Here is a 9,764-nt window from a genome sequence, read left to right as displayed (position 1 = left end):
TACGATATTAATTTATTTAAGGCACAGGTAATATAAACTTATTTTGCGGAGTGAGCAATAAGGAACCAGGAGTAATAATAATAATAATAATAATAATAATAATAATAATAATAATAATAATAATAATAATAATAATAATAATAATAATAATAAGGCTTCTGTTGATATCGTTTTCTTAGTAATATTGTGTCTTCTACAGTTCCATCTCTGAAGAAAAACTAAAGAAGAGGAAGAACAATGTTTGTTTACATTTAAGACGATGGAAGTCCCACGTTGGGATCATTCACAGAGTGCCCGCAAATTGCCGCAGTCTTGAGAAGTTAGAAGTCTAGGAAACCACGATTAAGTTATTTTTTTTTTAATATATATCAGCTCTATTTTATCCACGTTGAACACAAATATTTCATAATGGTACGGACTACCTAAACTCTAATAATTTCGCAATTGTATTAATTATTTAGCCGTGTCACGGCAAACATTTATGGCAACTGCCATAAGGTTTAGAGTAGACACTTGTCTATCGTATGAAGACGAATTTCTTCAAAAGGTTATTTCGTAAATTAGTTGTTTTTACGTAATATCTTTTGATCATTTGTATGATAGCAGACACCTGTATTTATAATAATGGCCACTTGAATCTATGATAGTGGCTACCTGTATGTATGAAAGCGGCCACCTGTATGTATTGTAGCAGACACCTGTATGTATGATAGCGGCCATCTGTATTTATGATAGCAGCCACATGTATGTATGGTAGCAGTCACCTGTTTATATGATAGCGGCCATCTCTATTTATAATAGCGGCCACCTCTGTGTATGATGATGGCCGTGCCCTATACTTATTTTCAACTCTTTCATAAACTTGGTAAATATATATCCATTCACCGTTCTCTGTCCCCACATTATGCATACGTTACCTCCCAAACTGCCTTTTGACCAGTTCTGAAGAGACCAGCTTGATTCATGAGGCTGGTTAATTTCCTCCTTTAATAATGATAATGATGATGAAATTGAAATTTACTTCTTTTTTCCTAGTGATTCGTAAGACATCGCCGTCGCATTACAAAAACCCCTGTCCGTTGTTCTGCAAAGCCTCTACTCAAGAACACCACCTGACCTAAACATCCCTACTTAACCTAACCTACAAGTCGTGTCCTTACCTAACGGCTAGACTGCCGTATTCTTAGCCTACCCTGTGTTTGATTTGCAACCCATTTGACTCTTAGCAAGGTAACACAATCATATTTTGTAAAAGGAAATCCATTTCACACCTAAAAAGTAAATTTACATTTGTCCCAATGAACTACATTAACATAAATATAGATGTATATACTGTACTTACATTACTCTTAAGTCATTGAAGTCGCAATCTTCATGTACGATCTTCTCCCTGTTGGTCAACTTCCTTTCTGTTGTGGGTGAGATGGCCCGGCAATTAGCGAAGAAGAAGAAGGAATGGGGAGTTTATGGTGTTGGGACGGGCAACAATTCCTGGAATCGTGGCACGAGCTACTGTATTATAACACCGCCATAAAACGTGGATTTACCGTTGTTTGTTGATTTTCCATCGTAGTTATAACGCATTTTACCAAAACAATACTTTGAATAAACACCAGAATAATCCACCTGGAGTCCTATCTTATACAAATTAGCTGTAAAATCATTACTCTCGGTAAACTTCACAATCCTTACAATTTTCGAATTAGTCGAATTATAGAACGATTTACAAGTATCTTCACCCTTGCAGTGCAGTGATGTGTTCCCATTTTCTCGTCTCAGTGGATTAGAATGAGCATCTCCAAACCACGCTTGGTGCTCCCAATAATCTGTTTAAATTTTGGAAACATCCGATTCTGATTGGATGAAAAAAATGAGCCGAGACTTAAACATCTCCCTTGGTCGAAGTCTTTGGACATCCTGGTATTTGATACAAGTCGACTTGATTATAGGAACTTTCTCCCCTTAAAGGAGCTAGGGTTTGGATCTGTATCTGTGAAGGAATAATTAGAAATGTTTAAAGTGATTCGTATTTTTCCTAATAATACAACCCTGAGTCCACTCCTTAAGTCATAGGCGAAGGTCGTAAGCGTCTGTGCAGTGTGCTGGCTAGGGGACAGGCTCTCCAACCACCCGCCAGTGCATTCATTACGAACCCCATTATGAATTCTTTAAAGCCGAGTTCCATCTACACTGAAATCATACTCTTATCAAAGGATTCAGTTTTGCATAGTTGAGAAAAACACAAATATCTCAAAGATTTTGACATTTTTATCAGGTGTTAATTTCCTCCAGAGATTAATCTAGTTAATAATACCATTAACTATGCTTTCAGGTCATGCAGGTCGGCTGAATTTTGATGCCAACGCGTGCAGATTCTCAACAACAGCTTTTCCTCTGGTCAAGGCTGCACGAGCATACTGCCGCAGCTGTATACGTTCGTGAGTCACCATCTGCTCTGCCGCGTGTTTTAGTACATCCTCTTCAATTGGGACCAAAAGTAAAGTCAACTGTATATGCTAAACTATTCAATATTTGTAATCAAATTAGACCTAAGGCTCTTAATATTGGTGATCCATATAGAAATAGTTTGAATGTTCTGAATTTAAATAACAGTTTTTTTAATTTTGATTGGAATGTAGTGTATCTTGACTTTGAATTGTTTAACCTTTTATAGCTGTATACAGTGTATACTGTATACAGTTTAATTACTGTACTGTAAGTTTGTAATGCAACGTGATTCGTCCATTATCAATTCGGTCATTTCAGAAAGATAATCCTGCTGGCAGATGTTTCGAAAGCTAGAGACCGCACAAATGTATATTTATATGCTGAACGTAGTAAGAATCTTTGACAGTAAGGAAGAGAAAAGCTCTCCCTGCTGAATCAAGATGGAAGGCTATGGGAACTAAGTATCAACACCAAGAATGACATAAAAGATCTTGCATAGACTCAATTCGGGAAATGTCAAGAATGATGAAAAATTCTTGAGGTGAGTTGTGTACAAAACTTCAGTTTAAAGCAATGCAGTCGTACAGTATCTTGGTTTACGAGTTTTCCCATAAAAAATAAAGAAAATTCACATAAATAAACATATGTCATCAGATTTAAAGGTTTCATAATGTAAATTATCGACAATTTATAACCCCTATCGTCAGAAATAAGTAGAAGATTAGAAATCACAATGAAAAGTAGAAATAGCTGACAAATTAACTCACACTTCCGTACCTTTGGTTGGTGGGAGATGAGAATGACCTTCACTATCACTTACTGAATCATTTGATTTATCCTTTTTTTAATCATTCAATTTTTATAAGGGACCTTTTTAGAGACGATTAATTTTGCTCTTACTTTCAAACGTCATGAACATGGAGTAAGAAGAAGGTGAACACTGCATGGATGGTGTATGGGCACCGTTTGACTGCTTTCATTTTAGTCTCCTCAATGCTTATCCACATAACATGCCCATACGGTTTGAAATCTTTGCTCACAGATCGAAACAATTCTCATAAACCAAGTTGAGTTTGTAGACTCGTATTCAAAGTTACTCCTAAACCGAGTTACTACTGTGCTGTACTTTATTTCATAATTGTTCCTGCCCTATATACAACTATATAAAAACTGTACTGTACTTTTAAATATTAAACTTAATATTTTCATTAAAAAATAAATTTTTTAATATACTTACCCGGTGAATATATAAATAGCTGACGTCTCTGACGGCCCGACAGATTCCAAAAAACTTGCGAGCGATCGCCATGAAGGTTGCGGGTGTGCCCACCAGCGCCGACTATCGGCCAGATACCGCATATACTTCTCAACCACTCCAGTTCTTCTCTGTCGGTGTCACCGACAACATTGGTTCTGCTCGCTCCAGACCTCGAGTTTTCTACCGAATTGGTGAAGTACTTTGTTTTGGGTTTTATTGACTTTCGCTGTGTTGGTGTGTTCCTTCAATAAAACTCTTGAAACCTTTTTTGCTTTTTGTTTTTTGTTGATGAACTTGGCTTTACTTTGGATTTTCTCTGGTTGTTCATAATGGCTGACCCTTCTCCTGTATATCGCAAATGTGCGAGAGATTGTAACAAACGTCTTCCGAAAGCCTCTATCGACCCTCATACTGTTTGTTCTAATTGCCGGGGTAAATCCTGCCAATTAGGAGATCAGTGTGAGGAGTGCGTGGTTTTGTTGGAATTCGAGTGGCTTGAGTATGAAAAGTATACTCGTAAGCTCGAAAGAGATAGGGTGAGGAGAAGCTCATCTAGATCTTTATAATTTTCCTCCTCCCATGCCCCTGAACCTAATCCTTCCCCTGTAGTGGTTGTTTCTGAACCCCCTATTAGCACTCATGAACCTTCAATGCGCGATATGTTTTTAGCTATTCAAGCATTAGGTGAGAAGGTTGAAACCTTAGCCTCGGACAGGAACCAGCTTATGTCCGATGTTAAGTTGTTAAAGTGTCAAAATGGTAAAGTAGAAAATCAAAGTGGTAAAGTGGAAAGTGCGCAAAATGTGTTTAGTGTTGCGACCGAGGGTTCGTCTGTTCGTGCTTGTCGCTCCCCTAGTCCGAGACCTCTTTCAGGCTCCCCTGCACCAGGGAGAAGGAATGTCGTAGGACATAAGGGAGCGAGAGGTGTAAACCGACGTACAGACGTTCCCTCTTTGGTATCAGACGTTTCTCATCAAGAACGTCCTTACCATAAGACGGGGGAGACTAAGTTCTCCTCGTCTTCCGACGACTTGTCGCATAAGAAACCTTGGCGTAAGGTTTCTAGACCCTTAAAGCGCAAGTCAGTCCCTTCAGAACAGGTCCAGCCTCCTGGCTGTAGCCATTGGGGCAGCTCTGACCACTTTCAGTCATCGGATGGCTGTTCGCCTGTTAAACGAAAACGTAACACGGAGTCCGAGGGTCTCGGTAGGTGTGATGATTTGCATGCACAGACGTTACCGACGTCACGGCCCGTTCCGACTCCCGTTGACCCGAAGTGGGTTATCCTGCGGGACATGCAGTCTAAACTTTCCTCTTTAATGGAGGTTTACGAGCATGAACAGGTTCGCAAAGATCCTTTGCTTGTGGTTCGCCAGTATGATAAGCGCGACTCTGGCCTTCAGCCGCCTAAACGAGTGTTTTCTCGTCCTTATGATGTTAGCGCTAACGTTTCTAGTGCTTTTAAACGCGATTCTGATCGTGTTCCTCGTCATTCACGTCAGTCACGTGACGTGGAACCCCCTTTGCCGCAGTCTCGAGGTGACGTTCAGCAGCTGTCACCGCAGCCCCGCACTGACGTTTGTCGACCGACTCCGTTGCCCCGACGTGACGTTGAACGTCTGTCACCGCAGTCAGATGTTGTTTTTCCTGCTCAGACCCTGCAGTCAATGCGGTCTCCACGTGATGTCGAACGGCAATCAACTCAGGCTGTTGTTGTTTGTCAGTCACAAGACTTTCAGTCTTTGCAGCCGCGGCGTGACGTCGTTACCTCAGCTGTTGCTGCTGCTCCGTCGCATGTTGACATAGCCTGTCAAGCGTTGCCTCCTCGGCATGTCTCTCCGTATCGCGAGACTCGGCAGTTGTCGGATGAAGTTCCGTTGGATGAGGAAGTCGTTGATCCCCTTCCAACTGATATTCCTTTGGGGACTTTTTCGGACAGAGAGGAGCCTAAAGTTGCTTAGCCCTCTCTTGATTTTAAGAAGATCATGCTTATTTTTAAGGAACTTTTTCCTGATCATTTTGTGTCTGCTGCTCCTCGTTTGCCCCCATCAGAGTTCACGCTGGGCCTAGCTGCTTCGACTCCGTCGTTCACAAAGTTAGTGCTCTCTCGCTCTTCTAAGAGAGCTTTGCGTTTATTAGGCGACTGGTTAATGACCAGGAGGAGTTTGGGGAAGTCAGCTTTTGCTTTTCCCCCTTTCAAACTGGCTTCTCGTGCGAGCGTCTGGTATGACACGGGAGAAGTTCTCGGCTTGGGAGTACCTGCCTCTGCCCAGGGAGACTTCTCAAGCCTCGTAGACTCTCCTCGTCGTCTGGCCATGAGACGCTCGAAGCTTTGCTGGTCCTCTTCAGACCTAGATCATCTCCTCAAAGGAGTTTATCGGGCCTTTGAAGTTTTCAACTTTTTGGATTGGTCGCTGGGAGCCTTGAGTAGGAAGATCTCCTCAGCAGACCATGATGTCTCTGTGCAAATTATGTCCTGCATGGACAAGGCTATCCGAGATGGCTCTAATGAACTCGCTGCTACTTTTACAGCAGGAGTTCTTAAGAAGAGAGAGACTCTATGTTCTTTCCTGTCTGCAGGTGTCACTCCTTGTCAAAGGTCAGAACTACTCTTTGCGCCATTGTCTTCTGCCCTGTTCCCGCAGCAGCTGATTAAGGATATCGCAGCGTCTCTTGTGCAGAAGGATACTCATGATTTGATGGCCACGTCTGCGCGTAAGGCTGTACCTTCGTCCTCTTATGTCAACAGACCTAAATTTGATACTCCAGCGACAAGGTTTATCCCGCCCTTTCGTGGCAGAGCTCCCAGTAAGGGAGGCTCTCGTGCCGATAGTAAGAGAGATAAGAGGAGAGGATCTAAGTCCTCCCGTGGCAGTCTGACTGCCCACGTCCTCAGACAGCAGTAGGGGCCAGATTGACCAACTTCTGGCTGGCCTGGGAGAAGAGGGGTGCAGACCGGGAGTCTGTTTTGTTGCTAAAGGAGGGTTACAAAATCCCTTTTGTACGGAGACCTCCTCTAGTAAACGATCCGATAGACCTCTCTCCCAGGTATCGAGAGGAGTCGAAGAGTCAGGCATTACATCTGCAGGTGTCTCAGTTGTTAGAGAAGGGGGCGGTGGTGAAAGTCTCGGACCTTCAATCCCCAGGTTTTTACAACCGTCTCTTCCTAGTTCCAAAGCATACAGGAGGTTGGAGGCCGGTACTGGATGTCAGTGCTCTCAACGTGTTTGTTGTCAAAACAAAGTTTACGATGGAGACCACCAAATCCGTTCTAGCAGCAGTCAGAGAGGGAGACTGGATGGTCTCTCTCGACTTGCAGGATGCGTACTTCCATATTCCTATACACCCAGATTCTCAGCCGTATCTAAGGTTTGTATACAGGAATGTGGTGTACCAATTCCGAGCACTGTGCTTCGGCCTCAGCCCTGCTCCTCTTGTTTTTACGAGGCTCATGAGAAATGTAGCAAAATTCCTACATTTGTCGGGGATCAGAGCCTCCCTGTACCTGGACGACTGGTTACTCAGAGCATTGTCCCGTCATCGCTGTCTGCAGGACCTACAGTGGACGTTGGATCTTGCGAAGGAGTTGGGCCTATTGGTGAACATAGAGAAGTCTCAGCTGACTCCCTCCCAAACGATTCTCTATTTGGGGATGGAGATACAGAGTCTAGCTTTTCGGGCTTTTCCGTCTGCCAACAGGATAGAGCAAGCTTTGCTCAAAGTCCGTCTCATGCTAGAGAAAGACCATTGCTCTGTGAGAAGCTGGATGAGCCTCCTAGGGACGCTTTCATCCCTGGAACAGTTTATCTCTCTAGGGAGACTTCACCTACGCCCTCTCCAGTTCCATTTAGACTCCCATTGGAACAAGGAGAAAACTTTGGAGGCAGTCTCGATCCCGATCTCCGAACCAGTCAAGACTTGCCTGGCCTGGTGGGACAGCAATATAAGACTTCGAGAAGGTCTGTCCCTGGCAGTCAAGAACCCAAACCATGTGTTATTTTCAGACGCGTCGGATTTGGGTTGGGGGGCGACTCTGGACAGTCTGGAATGCTCGGGTCTTTGGACGGCAGACCAGAGGAGCCTTCACATCAACTGCAAGGAGCTGTTGGCAGTCCATTTAGCACTGACGAGTTTCGAGAATCTGCTTCGAAACAAGGTGGTAGAAGTGAATGCGGACAATACCACGGCCTTGGCTTACATCTCCAAGCAAGGAGGCACTCACTCCCACGCTCTTTTCGTCATCGCAAGGGACCTCCTCATTTGGTCAAAAGATCGAAACATCTCACTTTTGACGAGGTTCATCCAAGGGAAGTTGAACGTCTTGGCGGACTGTCTCAGTCGGAGAGGTCAGGTGATCCCTACAGAGTGGACCCTCCACAAGGATGTGTGCAAGAGTCTTTGGATGACTTGGGGTCAACCCACCATCGATCTCTTTGCAACCTCGCTGACCAAAAGGCTCCCGACTTATTGCTCTCCAGTCCCAGATCCAGAGGCGGCCCACATAGATGCCTTTCTGTTGGACTGGTCTCACCTGGATGCTTACGCATTTCCACCGTTCAAGATCCTCAACAAGGTGTTGCAGAAGTTTGCCTCTCACGAAGGGACAAGGTTGACGTTGGTTGCTCCCCTCTGGCCCGCGAGAGAGTGGTTCACAGAGGTACTTCTATGGCTGGTAGACGTTCCAAGGAGTCTGCCTTTACGGATGGATCTCTTACGGCAGCCTCACGTAAAGAGACTTCATCAAAGCCTCCCCGCGCTTCGTCTGACTGTCTTCAGACTATCGAAAGACTCTCAAGAGCTCAAGGATTTTCTAAGGAGGCAGCCAGAGCAATCGCGAGGGCTAGGAGATCCTCTACAATCAAGATCTACCAGTCGAAGTGGGAGGTATTTAGAGATTGGTGCAAGTCCTCCTCTATGTCCTCCTCCATTTCCTCCTCCAGTACCTCTGTAGCGCAGATTGCGGATTTTCTCCTGTATCTGAGAAACGGTCGCTCCCTCTCTGCTTCCACCATTAAAGGCTACAGAAGCATGTTGGCCTCTGTTTTCAGGCATAGAGGCTTGGATCTTTCAAATAACAAAGATCTCCAAGACCTCCTTAAGTCTTTCGAGACCTCTAAGGAGCGTCGTATTTCAACTCCTGCTTGGAACTTAGACGTGGTCCTACAGTTCCTAATGTCAGACAGGTTTGAGCCTTTAAATTCAGCCTCCCTGAAGAATCTTACCCTCAAGACACTTTTTTTGGTGAGCTTGGCTTCGGCTAAAAGGGTCAGTGAGATCCATGCTTTTAGTAAGAACATCGGCTTCTCGACGAATAAAGTTATATGTTCTCTTCAACTCGGTTTTTTGGCCAAGAACGAACTTCCGTCTCGTCCTTGGCCTAAATCTTTTGAAATACCTAGTCTTTCAGAGATCGTAGGTAATGAAGTTGAAAGAGTGCTGTGCCCCGTTAGAGCTCTTAAGTTTTACTTGTCTAGAACTAAACCAATACGAGGTTGTTCTGAGGCTTTATGGTGCTCCGTTAAGAAGCCCTCATTGCCCATGTCTAAGAATGCGTTATCTTACTTTGTTAGACTTTTAATCCGGGAGGCACATTCTCATTTAAGTGAGAAGGATCGTAGTTTGCTTAAGGTCAAGACTCACGAAGTGAGAGCAATAGCGACTTCGGTGGCTTTTAAGCAAAACAGCTCCCTTCGAAGTATTATGGACGCGACCTTTTGGAGGAGCAAGTCAGTGTTCGCTTCATTTTACTTAAAAGACGTCCAGACTCTTTATGAGGACTGCTACACACTGGGTCCATTCGTTGCAGCGAGTGCAGTAGTGGGTGAGGGTTCTACCACTACATTCCCTTAATCCCAATATCCTTTTAATCTTCTCTTGAAATGTTTTTAATCTTGTCTTGGGTTGTACGGAAGACTAGGAAGTCTTTCGCAATCTTTTTGGTTTGGCGGGTGGTCAAATGTTGTTTCTTGAGAGCGCCCAGATTAAAGGTTTTGATGAGGTCCTGTTATAGGGGTGTTCGCCCTGGATATAACAGCTCCTGGGAGTCTTTCAGCATCCT

At 44.0% G+C, this 9,764-nt stretch overlaps 1 long non-coding RNA gene across 1 annotated transcript; it reads left to right on the top strand.

The window, feature by feature from the left end:
- The first annotated feature begins 295 nt into the window (after nt 1-295).
- On the top strand, nt 296-2,982 carry LOC137633605 (uncharacterized). The gene is made up of 3 exons (XR_011042302.1): nt 296-411; nt 2,333-2,497; nt 2,767-2,982. It is a non-coding gene; the product is annotated as an uncharacterized lncRNA (long non-coding RNA).
- The last annotated feature ends 6,782 nt before the right edge of the window (nt 2,983-9,764 follow it).

The sequence above is a fragment of the Palaemon carinicauda genome, chromosome 43, assembly GCF_036898095.1.
Source record: "Palaemon carinicauda isolate YSFRI2023 chromosome 43, ASM3689809v2, whole genome shotgun sequence".
NCBI classification, from domain to species: domain Eukaryota; kingdom Metazoa; phylum Arthropoda; class Malacostraca; order Decapoda; family Palaemonidae; genus Palaemon; species Palaemon carinicauda.
The sequence above is the reverse complement of the archived record's forward strand: the minus strand, read 5'-3'. Positions and strand labels throughout refer to the sequence as shown.